The sequence below is a fragment of the Sturnus vulgaris genome, chromosome W, assembly GCF_052056855.1.
Source record: "Sturnus vulgaris isolate bStuVul1 chromosome W, bStuVul1.hap1, whole genome shotgun sequence".
Taxonomy (NCBI): Eukaryota; Metazoa; Chordata; class Aves; order Passeriformes; family Sturnidae; genus Sturnus; species Sturnus vulgaris.
This window is the reverse complement of record NC_142282.1, coordinates 64,025,419-64,039,843: the sequence shown is the minus strand read 5'-3', so window position 1 is coordinate 64,039,843 and position 14,425 is coordinate 64,025,419. Positions and strand designations below refer to the sequence as shown.

The following is a 14,425-nucleotide window of genomic DNA, read 5'->3' as shown; positions in this document are numbered from 1 at the left end:
CTAGGTGCCTTGTTTTCATCTTAGACTTCCTAGTTTCCACAGGGGCAACTGCTGCTGCTGAGTGCCCTTGCAGTTCAGCTGGAACCTGGACAGATGTAACGTCTGTGGGTCCCACTGCTGCACCATCAGAGTCTCCCTCTTTAAGGCAGGGGGAGGGTTTCTCACCAGCTGGGGAGAGGTACTCCTTCAGCATCTCACATATCTCCTTCACTAGCACCCCCACCCATTCTGGGTGGTTGCTTTCTGAGGTGAGCTGTGGGGCAGGGTCAGAATCTGGGTTAATATCCCTAGTCTCTGGAACAGGGTCAGGCTCTGGAGTAACATCTCTAATCCCTGAGGTAGGTATCAGGGTTGTTATCCAAGTCAATCTCCCCTTATCCCTGAATGTTAGATAGAACAGGTTTAACAGGGATATCAGCAACACTAGCCACAGTATAATGTCATTAGCATTTAGAGCGGATTTGAACCCCTTAAAGACTGGTGGGGTGAACTTCAAAAACCGTGTAATGGGTTGGGAGAAAATTTCACCTGCTGCCACTTCCTCACACTAAGTCCCATTATTGAAGTAGCCCCAGAAACACACACTTAGAGTGTGATAGCTCTGAATCCATGTGGCCATCTTCCAGAGAAAATTAAAAATCCATGAATTCCTTAACTGATTAACCCACAAAATGAACTGGATAAAAGCCACAGTAACCTTGGTTATGAGACTCATGTTTTAAAAAGGGCTTGCAAATGGGAGAGATATAGCAGTGACCACATGGAGGCCAATCCAGGGTAAGCTGGACAGCATGGTGTCGCCTACCACAAGCTTGGGTAATTCAAGAACTGTTATTCCCTTTTCTATCCCTCTTTCAATGCCCTCAGTCAATGCCCCACGTTGGGCGCCATAATCTGTCTTGGTTTGAAAGACAGGTATTTGCTAAGGAAAGGCAAGAACGCCTTTCCTGAGATGCAGAGAGCAACCCCCTCCCTTCTAATTATTTTCATTTCAAATCAGAGGCCTTCAGGCAGGAGATGTGGGGATAGGAATAACAGTTCTTTACTGATATCTAACAAGGCAGAAAACAACAACAGCTATAAAAATTGACAACAGAACAGTCCCAGTTCCAGTCCCTTTTGGCCACAGGCCGTCTCCCTGCACTCAGTTACCGGTGCTGTGGGCAGGGCAGGTCCTGCGCAGTTGAAGAGGGCTGGGTCATGGCGGCAGGGGCCCAGGGGTGAGAGGGATGGGGAGGCGACTCCCCCTCACGGTGTAGGTCATGGTGCTCGGCAGAGTGTCTGGAGGTAGTAGCGTGAGGTGGGAGAGGAGCAGAGCAATGTCCAACGGCAGGGAGCGTGGATCTCAGCGCTGGGATGGCAGGGGAGATGCCAGATCCGAGCACAGGGCATCCTCTCCCTCCACGAGACAAGCAAGAGAGTCCCCAGCCCCCCCAGACCCCCGTCCCACCTTTCCTTTTCCAGTCTCCCCCCCCCCCCTCCCTCCACCCACCCCCCTGCGAGAGAACATTACCGTTTGAAGGTGTAGCCACCACTACTTAGCATAAGAATGGGAGAAATTCCACAGAAAGAAAAGGGAACCATTCAACCCCCAACACTCATCTGTGGAGATAGAGCCTGGCAGGGTATACCCTCATATATAGAGGATGGCCCCTGTGCCCTGTGACAACTTACAATAATAGCCCCCAGTGTTAAGGAGGTAGTCAAAAAGAAAAACAGAAAGATTAGATCCTCCACAGGACATCAATATGAAAGTGATTGTGATAGTGACTTTCACCCTTGGAACTCTGGAAAATCAATTTTCACAAGCATTTTTTTACCTCAGCTGAGTTCTTCAGTTGCACTGAGACAGTTAAACAAGTTGGGGGGTTGGCTCAGTAAAGAAGTAAATGCCACCTCAACTGCGATCAGTGATTTGTTGACAGATGAAGAGGCAGTCAGACATGCCACTTTACAAAATAGAGCTGCCCTTGATTATCTTTTACTAGCTCATGAACATGGCTGTGAAGATTTTCAAGGATTGTGCTCCATGAATTTATCAGATCATTCCATTTCCATTCATAAACGGCTACAAAACCTAAGGGATTTAGCTAACCAAATTAGAACAGATGACCCATCATGGCTAGACAGTTTGTTCGAAGGTTGGAGCTTTGCACCTTGGCTAAAGGAACTCTGTAAAATAGGCTTGTTTATTCTAATAGTAGTAATTGTAGTTTTATTATTAGTACCCTGTATACTTCAATGTGTGCAGCAAATAATGAATAAGACAGTGTCTAATATCTTAGTTGTTCAACAGAAAGGGGGAGATGTTGGGAAAGATGAATTAGGGAAACCTTATAAATACGAGTGCCTAGCAAAAGACTTTGAGAATATGGAAAATATAAGCGACATAGAAATGATAGCAATTTTCGAATGTGTGGCTGAAAGCAACTGAATGCCTGAAGGCCCCTTTGTTTAGATAATGTTAGATGCTGCGAATACCTAAAAGCAAACAGACATCCTCCCTAGGCATGGCAAGAAAGGTCCCAGATAAAATTTAAAGATAAGAAAAGCAGTAAAACATGGTAATATAGTGATTCCTATAGGTTGCATGCAAATGTTAGAGAATTTGTATCTTGTACTAGACTGGTTAGTGGAAATTAGACTATTCAACATAGAAGAAGATTTATTGTATTGTAAACGGGAAAATTTCTCTCTTACGCTCTTCCCTCTTACTCTCTTACTCTCTTACTCTCTTACACTCTCTTCTCTTACTCTTGCTCTATCCCTCTCTCTCCGTCCTGCTCTGAGCTGCCGCTGCAGTTCCTAGCAGGGCCTCATATATACCCACGCCCTACAAAATAAACTGCAAACTTCAAGACCAGAATACAGAGAGCGCCTGAGTTTGTCCCGACTGTCCCCACGCAGTAATTCCTACACTTGGCTTTAAGGATCCTCGATGGGACGTATTCCCATTAGTTGGGGAACCCCTACCCCAAAGCACCGATCTTCCTGTGATAATCTCGAGTTTTGTAACTCTTGCTCCTCTGCATATGTTATAAATGAGAGACAAAAGTCTCGATATTCAGCAAAATTTAGATTGCTTTATTTGATATAGAAAGCGCAAGCAGCCTCCTGGGGAACGTGAGGGGTCACCGCCCACTCCACGCTCCACCGAACCTCGGTTTGCAGCCTCTTCTTATACTGTGGTTTCTCATTGTAGTCAACAATTTTTTTGGATTTTTGTTGTCATAAGCAGTGGTGGTTGAATAAACATCCTTACACAAATTCACAAAGCCTTTGGGTGATAATCAGTCACAGATAGCCATCTGGTCCTTGTAGATAACCACCAGAGAAGTTCTGGAAGTCTGGTCCTTGAGATAGACAGTATTGATTAGACAAAGGCAGGAAGGGCTTTTTGGGAAGTCTGATTTTGCAAGCTGGTAGCCGATACAACTTATTTGGAAAACATAACATACCATATTATAATGTAACATAATACAACAGAATATAACATAACAAGGTGATTTTAAACAGAATGATTTTATCATATAATTTCCTTTATCTAGTGTCCATGCTTCACTTCAGAGCTTAGTATTCTGGTTTATACAAACCCCAATGTTTTTGTGATTAACACGAACCTTTTATCAATTATCACAAAATCAAATTCTGCTATCGCAAATTCTCAAAAATCCACCCCATAGAGTCCACACTGCCTTCCCCTCCCCTCCACTGCACGGATAAATGGACAATGCAGGCATAGCCCTCCCTTCCCCCCCACAAGCAGCGCACAGCCCCCCCAATCGCCAACTTCCTCCGCCCCTTCCCCCCTCATCCCCTTTCCTCCTGCAAGCAGAGCGCAGTCTGCGCCATTCCCGAATCCCCCCGCCCTTCCCCCTGTAACCCTCATTTCTCCTGCGCCTATCCACCATGCCGCCGACTCGGCCGCATACAGCGTGGTCACACATGCGCAGTGCACGGCAAAGCCCCATCCTGTAACGGCGCAGTCTCATATCATATCGCCTCCCCTTCACCAAGCCCCCGCAGTTCTCCCGCCCATTGCTCCCTTTGTATTACCATCCGCTGTCCCGTTAATCCCCATTGCCCCTCTGACTGTGGCCTTTCCCATTTCTGCAGCCTCGCCGATCACGGCCCTTCCCATCCCCTCTGTCGTCCATGACTCCCCCGAATATCCTCCTTTACTGTAGACTCTCCCTCACCGACTGCCGCCCCATTGCCCGCTGTCCCTCCCACTCCTGCAAACCCATTGCCCATGCTTGCCTTTGTTTTACCATCCCCTCCTCCCTCCAACGCTGCGCCGACCACTTCTCCCCCTGCCCCCCTGTCACCTAGCTTCCCCAACCCCACCGCGGCTCCCACCACCCCCTCCACCTCTGCCACCTCTCCCATCGCAAACATTGCAGATCTTCCAGTCCTACTGACAGTCCCCTCTGTTCCCACCACTCTTTCATCTCTGGCATCTGCAATGGCGCCGGCCCCTCACACACTCGCTTTGGCTGCAAACCCATTTCCATAGTAACCAGCCCTGCTGCACCTCTCCCCATCCCTGCCGTGCTCGTGGCGGCCAATGCACCTCCCACCACAAATCAAGCACCCTTCACCACTGCTGCAACTCTCCCGACCCCCGCCACGACTCCCACGATCCCCGCCATGGCTCCATCCCCTGTTTAACAGCTAGCAGGGGAAGGTGACCTTTGGAAACCTTCTGAACAGGCTAGCACTTTCCCTGAGGAAACACTGTAAGACATATCTAATGCAGCAAAGACATAATTGTTCCTCACACCAGATGACTCTATTTCTACCCTTCACTTTTGTAATGTCAAACAAAGTGTAGATGAGAGTTTTATAACATTTGTGGACAGACTGAAAGGTGCCCTGGAAAAACAAATAGAAACTACAGAGGCACAAAAAGATCTTTTAAGTAAACTTGCTATGAGTAATGCCAATGAACAATGTAAAAATATTCTGAGGGCAGATGGTGGAAAGCTGTACACGTCACTTGTCCACTGAAAACACAGTGGCCCAAGCAGTTGCAAAAGGCATTGCAGAAGGGGTCTCTGGTGCATTTGCAGTGGTGACCTCCAAAGATAACACTCGCTGTTTTTACTGTGGGGAACTTGGACACTATAAAAGACTGCCCAGAAAAGGTACTCACCCAAAACCCCCACAGCAATTACCAAAAGCCCCAGAAGCAGCAAAAATATAAGCAACGCTCGGGAAACTACCAGCAGAGTGCGATAAAAACTCAGTGCCCGGACAACAAATCAAAAGCTGCTCCCTGCCCCATCCCACCTATGAAAAATGGGGGACATCACAGTCCATCGTCCCCGAATATTCCAGATTACATCAAACATATGGAGCGTTATAGGTGGGAACCAGGCGCCAATTGGTGACTCTATTGACTTTGAACTTTACAGATGGGAATTTTTACTGTGTTCCCACAGGAAAGCGTGGACCACCAGATGGTCCTTGGGACATTCTAATCCTTGGTGACACTTTCCATGGTCCAACACAGATTTTTGTTTTGCCAGAAATACAAACTGTATTACCTGGGCAAAAAATCTTTGTCCAGCTGTGCTTCACAGACAATCCTTTTTATCTTTCACAGGAAACACCAATTGCACAAGCCATTTTGCTCCCACAGAACCATATGGACCAGCTCCCCCTCAACCCCACAATAATGTGGGCACAAATCATGGGTTCAAACAAACCCATCATTGAGTGCAACCTTTTCTGCTATGGGGAAAAGATCCAAAAACCAGGAATGCTGGACACCGGTGTAGACGTGACCATCATTGCCCACTCAGAATGTCCAGGACACTGGGAACTACAACCAGTATCAGGCATCATTTCCGGGATCGGTGGAGTCATAGTGTCCATGCAAAGCAAACGTAACGTCATCGTTGAAGGGCCTGAAGGAAAGCTGGCAACAATCCGGCCATTCGTGGTAAAGGCCCCCATCACCCTATGGGACAGGGATGTCCTACCCAATGGGGAGCTTCCCTCCATATTCACTGCCGGGATTTCTGATTGGGGCCACTGAGAAGTGCGTTATTCCATCTACACCTCGGCTCACCTGGAAAAGTGAAGATGCAATATGGGTGGAGTACTGGCCCCTGTCAAAAGTTAAAATGCGTCCTTGCGGAAGAGCAACTTGCCAAAGGCCACATCATTGAGACCACCAGCCCGTGGAATTTTCCTGTCTTCATGCTGAAAAAACCTGGAACAGAGAGGTGGAGGCTCCTCCAACACCTTCGCAAGATCAAGGATGTCATCGAGGACATGGGTCCCCTCCAGCCTGGCCTGCCCTCACCATCAATGCTGGCTTGAGACTGGACACTTGTCATCATTGACATCAATGACTGTTTCTTCAGCATCCTACTGCATCTCCAAGATGCACCATGGTTTGCCTTCTCCATCCCCTCCCTTAATAGAGAGGCTCCACTCAAAAGATATCATTGGCTTTTTCTTCCTCAAGGACTTAAAAACTCTCCCACCATATGCCAATGGTATGTTGCTCACATTCTTTCCCCTGTTCGGAACTTATTCCCAGATGCAATCATTCACCACTACATGGACAATATCCTAGTTTGTGCATCAGAAAAGACTTACTTTGACAAAGCAGTTAAAGCAACCATTGAAACCATTGAAAAAGCAGGATTCGAGATTCGTGAAGACAAAGTGCAATACACCAGTCCATGGACTTATCTCGGACTCCACATCCATGAAAGGACCATTATACCCCAGCAGCTCTCCATCCAAGACGATTCAAAGACCTGAGAGATCTACACAGCCTGTGTGGAACCATTAATTGGATACGCCCCCTACTGGGAATCACAACAGAAGACCTCACCCCCCCGTTTAACCTCCTCTGTGGCAACGGAGACCTGGACTCTCCATGCATCATCACAACAGAGGCCCGACAATCCATCACCAAAGTCCAGGAAGTCCTGTCTTCACACCAGGCTCACCATTTCAAGCTCAACCTGCCTTTCCAGTTTGTCATTTTGGGAAAGGCCCCTCGTTTCTATGGACTGATCTTCCAATGGGACCCTCAACTCACAGACCCTCTGCTGATCCTTGAATGGATTTTTACAAACAATCAACCCACAAAGACAATTACCACATTTCAATAAATCATAGCACATCTTGATAAAAAAGGCCAGAACTCGCCTCCGCTCTCTTTCTGTGTGTGAGTTCACATGTATATAGTTTCCACTGGCCACTGGGAACCTGGAACACTTGCTTCAGACCAATGAAAACCTCCAATTTACCCTAGATAGCTATAAAGGCCAAATTTTCATCCACATACCAAAACACAAACTTTTTAATCTGAATGCAACCTTTAATCCAGTCATAAAATTAGTCCAAAGTAGGGCACCTCTCAAAGCTCTGTTTTTACAAGACGGCTCAGGCTCATCCCACAAGTCTGTAATGACTTGGTAAAAACACAAGACAAAAAAATGGGAATCTGATGTCCAAATAGTGGAGGGATCTCCACAAATTGATGAGTTAGCAGCTCTTGTCAGAGCCTTTGAGAAATTCAAAGACAAACCCTTTAATCTAGTTGCAGATTCAGCTTATGTGGCTGGTATAGCTATAAGAGCAGAACATGCTGTCCTCAAGGAGGTTTCAAATCCAAAATTATACCAATAAATTTCTGCACTGACACACTTAATCTCCCACAGAAAACAACCTTACCATATTATGCAAGGTCACACACCGACCTCCCAGGTTTCATCACAGAAGGGAACAGGAAAGTGGACGCATTGGCCATGTCCATTGAAACTGCTAACATTCCTAACATCTTTGTTCAGGCAAAGTTGTCACATGCATTTTTTCAACAAAATGTACATGGCCTCATCAGAATGTTCAAACTCCCAAATGATCAGGCAAACTCTATTGTTGCAACATGCCCAAACTGTCAAAATTACCAGATACCCTGTATGGGTACCGGAGTCAATCCCAGAGGCCTGAACAGTTGCCAGCTTTGGCAGACTGACATCACTCATTTCCCACCCTTTGGAAAGTCTAAATATGTGCACGTGTCAATCGACATGTTTTCTGGAGCAATTTTTTCATCAGCTCATGCAGGAAAAAAGGCCATTCACGCTATTAAGCATTTTCTTCTTGCATTCGCCACTCTGGGAGTCCCAAAAAAAAATCAAAACTGATAATGGGCCCTCCTATGCTCCTCACATATTAGAAGAGTTCCTCAGCAAGTGGGGAATTGAACACAGTAAAGGCATTCCTGCAAATCCCACAGGACAATCCATAGTAGAAAGAACCCATGAAACCCTCAAAAGAGTCCTCAACTAGCAGTGGAGAGACACAGAAATTTTATCTCCGGTTGAAAGAGTCTGCAAAGCTCTCTATGTCATCAATTTCCTAAATTGTACAGCATCAGAGCCTGACCCACCAATACTCCGACATTTCGCAAATTCAACACAAGCTAAGCTCACTGCAAAACCACCAGTGCTGGTGAAAGACACAGAAACACACCAAATTTCCAGACCGTTTCAATTAATTACCTGGGGACAGGGGTACGCCTGTGTCTCCCTACCATCTGAACCAAGATGGTTCCCAGGGAAAAACATCAAACCATACCTAGGCACTGCAAATACTACTCCCACAGACACCAACAAAACTTCTCCTGAGTCAAATACAAAACCTCCTCAAAAAACAGACCAGTTCTACTTGGAGACAAAGGCATCCCCGAGCATCCACATACCAAAGAAAAGATTGTCCTATCACACGACAGCAGACAAAATAGAAAACTAAACAGCATTCTCCTGCATCAGCCAAGTCATAAACCAGACTTAGCCTGGCCACAAAGTGATATTTAGTTTAAACGTTATTATCCCTTCTGAAAAACCCTATTATTCTCTCCCTTTAACCCTTGCCAAAAACCCCTAACCCTATATCCACTCCCCTATCTTTAGCTTTAAGAAAAAAATAAAAGGGGGGGAAGGGACAAAGGAAAGGGATGAAGGAGAAAACCCTAACCGTCTCCTCCCATCATAAAGATAACTAATTTTACTTCTATTCCCTATCAGAAGCCCCATCCTTGTCCAAAGATTCTGCCCTCACTGCTGCCTGGATGCTCTTCACCATGTCAAATGCCTTCGGCTGGATAAGTAAACAACCCAAACATAATGTCTGAGCGACCTCAGCAAGGACATTAAAACAAGATAACGTGCTTATCCATGGGCAACCTTGACAATCCACTTTCCACATGCCTGGTAGGAATTCCTTTGGTAACAGATGACTGGCCCGTCTATAACTCAGAGTTCCTCTGCACCACAGGTAAGAGGCCCAATCCGGTCGACACTTGGGATGACTGGACAAAAATATTGCCAAATGCTCCAGAGGAACCCCAAGAATTGGATTTGTTGGGGTCCTCCAAAGCAATATACCATGTCAAATTTTACTTTAAACGTCCAAAGCAAAATTGACCAGAATTTGATCAGATGAAAAACACATACAGAAAAGACATATCACCCATTAACAAAGCTTACAATTATCCGGATTGGTGCAATTACACCACTCGCATACTCTCTGAGTCCTCCCTCCACCCCAAAACATTACCTCGGGGAATGTTTCTTATCTGTGATGATCAAGTTTGGGCTGGAATCCCCTCTCATCTCCGGGGGGACCCTGTAGCCTTGGCAAGCTTTCTACCTTCACCCCCAACATTATTACATAATTGGGAAAAAGAAAGCGAATCAAAACACCAAAAAAGATCCTACACTGAATTTGATGAAAGTTGTGACCCTAAATTATACAATTGGAACAAACCAACAAGGGCTGCTGTCTCCCTATTCCTACCATGGGTAGTTGCAGCTAAAGCCCTTGGTGAGATAAATCATCTAGGGTGCTGGCTTAGTAAGCAAGCCAATGCTACATCTGCTGCCTTGAGTGATCTTTTAAAAGATGGAGAAACCACAAGACATGCATCCTTGCGAAATCGAGCAGCAATTGACTTTCTGCTGCTTGCCCACGGACATGGCTGCCAGGACTTTGAAGGAATGTGCTGCTTCAACCTCTCTTCACGTTCAACATCCATCAACGCAAACATCCAGAAACTGAAAGATCTCGTGAAGGATTTGAAAGTGGAAACCAACCCAGACTGGGTCAATAACCTTTTCAGTCAATGGGGACTGATGGGATGGGCTTCATCTTTAGTTAAGGGAATCTTATGGATTTAAATTGTAATTGTCATTGTGTTAGTTATGTTTTCACGTCTCGTACAATGTTTTAAAAAATGCCTTTTTAGTAAATACAGAGAGAGGAGTTGTGGAAGGAGCAGCAACCTAAACAGGGCCTCCTTGGAAAGCTATCCCTTAGATAAGAAATTGCTTACTTAGAATGACTAATACCAGAAATATTCCCCCCCCCTTGCAAACTCTTGCTTTATATCCCTGTGATATTACTGGTTCATTTTGAATCCCCTAAGTAATTGGTCCTCTTCTACCTAAAAATCCTTAGCAGTTGGTTCATAATAGAATTTCCCATGCTATTGGTCCTTTTCTAAGACACTCTAACCCTAAAAAAGCCCCGTTAAGACCCTGCTTATCAGATTGCTGCATGAAACCCCTTCGTGGAAGAAATAAAGTATCTGCGGGATCTCCATGCAGCTTTCTCAGGTTCTTTTCCTCTGCTGGCTAGTGGTACTTGGCAAGCACAACGGAAAGAACTGAAAGCCTTGACTCCAGGCATTGCTTTCATCCTTGTACCTCATAGCTGAAACTTGCCTGAGACACCAGGAAAGGCTGTTCCATATGGGACGTTGTGGCAGTTTGGGGCCAAAACCACTAGAGCCCCGACAGCTACAACAGCCCACCTTAATTGTTGTCTCTTGCCAGTCTCAGGGTCCTCCTATTCAAATGCAAAAACATCTTGGCTTTCCTCTGCCAATGGGCAGGCCCAGAAAACATTATTTAGATCCACTACACTGTACTATACAAACTCAGGAGGTATTTGGTTAAGCAAGGTATACGGATTTGCCACCACAGGAATAGAGGTAAAGTTCTCTGGTTCACAGCTCTTAAATCTTGGACCAGACGATAACTGCCGTTTCCCTTTTTAATTGGTAGTATTGGGGTGTTATGGGGAGACATACATGGTCTAATGTACCTTGCTTAATCAATTCAGCAATTACAGGTTTTAGTCCTTTTCTTCCTTCCATGGAAATGGGATACTGCCTTACCCTTATCGAGAGTTCAGGGTTAATAATACTAACAATAATAGGTTCTATGTCTAATTTTCTGATTTCCCCCAGAGTAGACCAAACCTTAGCGTGTATTTGTTCCTCATCTTGCACAGTTAATTTATACACTTGTACTTTTAGCTCATTGCCTTGGGGTATTACCCCTAATCCCAATGCCAACATTAAATCTCTCCCTAGCAAGTTAAAATCTGCTTCCGGAACTAATAGTAAATTATTTAGAAATATTTTATATGCATATTCTGTTGTCATATCTTTTATTATGGGGACCTTAAAACCCTCTCCTTTTACTCCAATTACTTCAACCTTTTCCTTGCTTGGTCTGCATCCATTTGGCAAAATTTGAACTGCAGATTTTTCAGCCCCGGTGTCTACTAAAAAATCAAATTCTTCCCTTTGGGGACCTAGTTTTAACTTTATCGAGGGCTCCTTCGATGTTTTAGTCCCCAAGAAATAGAGCCTCTGACACCCCTATTGTTCTTCCTCAAACACTCTTTCGTCTGTTTTCCGTTTTCTGCAGTCCTTAAATGTCCTTTTTTTTTTTTTTACAATAGAAACAAGTAGCAGGAGGGTTACTACTCCCCTTAATTCTCCCATCTCTTGAGGAATTTTTTATTGAGTTATTCTGATTCGGGATTCCCTTTTGAGTTTCTCTTACCGCTGCAACAAACACTTTTGCTTTGGCTTTTGCTTTATCCTCATCCCTTCTTACATATACTTTCTGTGCCTCTCGCAAAAGCTCTTACAATCCTCTATCTTGCCAATCATCCAATTTTTCTAATTTCTTCCTTATATCACCCCACGATTTTGCAAAGAATTGAGTCTTTAATAATGCTTCTCCTATCGCCGTATCTGGGTCCACCCCTGAATACATTTGTAAATATTTTCTGAGTCTTTCCAACCAATCTGTAGGAGACTCATCCTTCCCCTGATGTTCACTGAAGGCTTTGTTAATATTTTGATTCTTAGGAACTGCTTCCCTTATTCCCTGATTCTAACATATTTTGCTGATCAGGGGCTGCATTGTGATTCCACTTGGGGTTCTACGTTTGGCCATTTCTGATCACCTGGAGGCCCCTGCTGCTGTGCCCTTTCCCATATCCTCATTCCAGCTTGTCTAATCATCTGCCATTCTTCTAGGGTAAATAAAATCCCTAATATAAATTGGATCTCCCCCCAGGTATAGGTAATTGGTCCCAAAAACTGGTCTAACCGGTCCAATATTCCTAACGGATCCTCCAGCAACTTTCCCATTTCTTTCTTACATGCGCGCACATCCCCGGTGTTTAGAGGCACATTCACTAACCCCATGTCTCCAATTTTTCCTCTAGCAGGACCTCTCATAGTGGATATAACTGACCCCCACTTTCTTCATCACTCGTTGTCCTAGGTTACAATGTAAAGATGTGCCCAGACTGACAGTCAGAATACAACTTGACACCTTGTTGGTCAGGGTGTTGGTAGCAGTCCCATTAAATGGTGACTGCAGTCGTCCTGGAGTGACAGATGTGGTTCAACTGAAGCAGTGGTCCTGTAGAGGGGTGCAGTTTTCCTCCAAAGGTCCAGTGATGATGTGGAAAGGTCCGTTTTTCTTCTGGAATCCAGTGGAAAAAGGCTGCCTTGGTGTTCTAAATCTCAGTTTTTATCTAGGTAGGAAAGGCTTGGCTCCTCCCCCTGTGTGGGGCATCTCACAATGGGATGCTGTAATTTTATCAATCATGCAGTGAGACTCAATGGCCCATTAACAGACGATATCTTCCTGGAGGAAGGATGGGTTGTGGAAAAGATAAAGATCACTGCCCCACCTGGTTTCAACAGATGGTGCTAGAATACATACTTTTGGTCACATCCTGTATTGCAACCTAAGACACTATGTTACATCTCAGACACCAGTCACATACCACCCAACCAAGCGATACTTACAGTCCGCTGTTCTCACCTGGATCTTCGTGCACAAGAAATTACGGGTAATTTACTGCAGTTTTCCTCCAGGAGCTCGAATTCCTTGCCCATGCCTTATCTGTTTTATGAATTTCCTATCCCAGATGAGGCCAGCAGTCACCCAGGGCCACCAAAGGTGGGACGCCTCCCCGAGATCAGTTGTTTTCCCCCGAAAAATGGAAATTCATCACGTCGAGGTCACCAAATTTGTTATAAATTGCTCACCCCAATTAAGTTGGTTAATCAGTAAGGCAATTTAATAATTCATTGATAAGGAATGAGCAAGCAGTGCTGGGGACACAGGGAGTCTGTGCTCCACCAACACGTCCGTCCTACCCCTGGTTACTGCTCCTTTTATAGGCAGTTTCTAGTTGGGCTGTGTCATGCCTAATATGCTGGGGTACAAGTCCGAGCAAGCCCGAACATGTTGGCTAGCACTCAGGCAGCAGCGGCTACAAGCCCCCACCAGGCCTGGACAAGGATTGAACATGTTGTCACGTTACACTCCTAGCAAGCAGGTAACAGCAGTAACAAGTCTGTTCATGTTCACACAAGTCCGCATTTTCCTTATACATAAAAAATGGATACAATTCACAATTATAGTGGCAAAATAATAAAAAATACTTAAAAACAAAAAGCCAACAATTCACAGCAAAGTGATTTAAACAAATCATTATATTTTCCTGTGTCTCATGTCCATGCTTTACTTTGAGTTCAGTATTCTTGTTTATATTGATCCCATGGTGTATTTCCATAATGACACAAATCACTATGTAACATCTCACACATACAAAGAAGGGATGCCTGATGGGTACAATCACTACATTTTGGGCAACCAAGGTGCTGTACAATATGGGAAAAATGCACAGCAGAAAAAATAGCCTAAAGGGAAAAATTCTTTTTTTTTCCTTGCTCACAACCTGAAATTTTTTTTTGAGGGAGTCAAACAACCTCCCTTTCTTGCAATGTCTCATCACCATTCGGTTTAGGTTGCCAGAAACTGCACCAAGTGGTCTGACATACATCTGTTGTGCCACCTCCTTCCTGTACTCTGCTAATCCCTAGCATACTTTCCTTACACTTTTCCTCCTGTAGTGCAGCTATCCTTTGTCCTGGGACTCCTCAATTTCAATGAGGGACCTTCCTTTTTCCAGTCTGGAAAAAGAATGTAACAAATTAAATGCAGAATTGGTTCCAATTTCCTAACCACTCAGGCATTGGTCTCAGTAACTGTGGAGAAAGAACATGAAGGAGGCT

The 14,425-nt window shown here is 44.9% G+C and overlaps 1 long non-coding RNA gene across 1 annotated transcript; it reads right to left on the bottom strand.

Annotated features, from left to right (window-relative positions):
* Positions 1–3,063: 3,063 nt before the first annotated feature.
* Positions 3,064–4,297, bottom strand: LOC148220303 (uncharacterized). Its single transcript, XR_015799016.1, has 2 exons — positions 4,057–4,297; positions 3,064–3,353 (listed from the first exon to the last, which is right to left on the bottom strand). It is a non-coding gene; the product is annotated as an uncharacterized LOC148220303 (long non-coding RNA).
* Between the last annotated feature and the right edge of the window lie 10,128 nt (positions 4,298–14,425).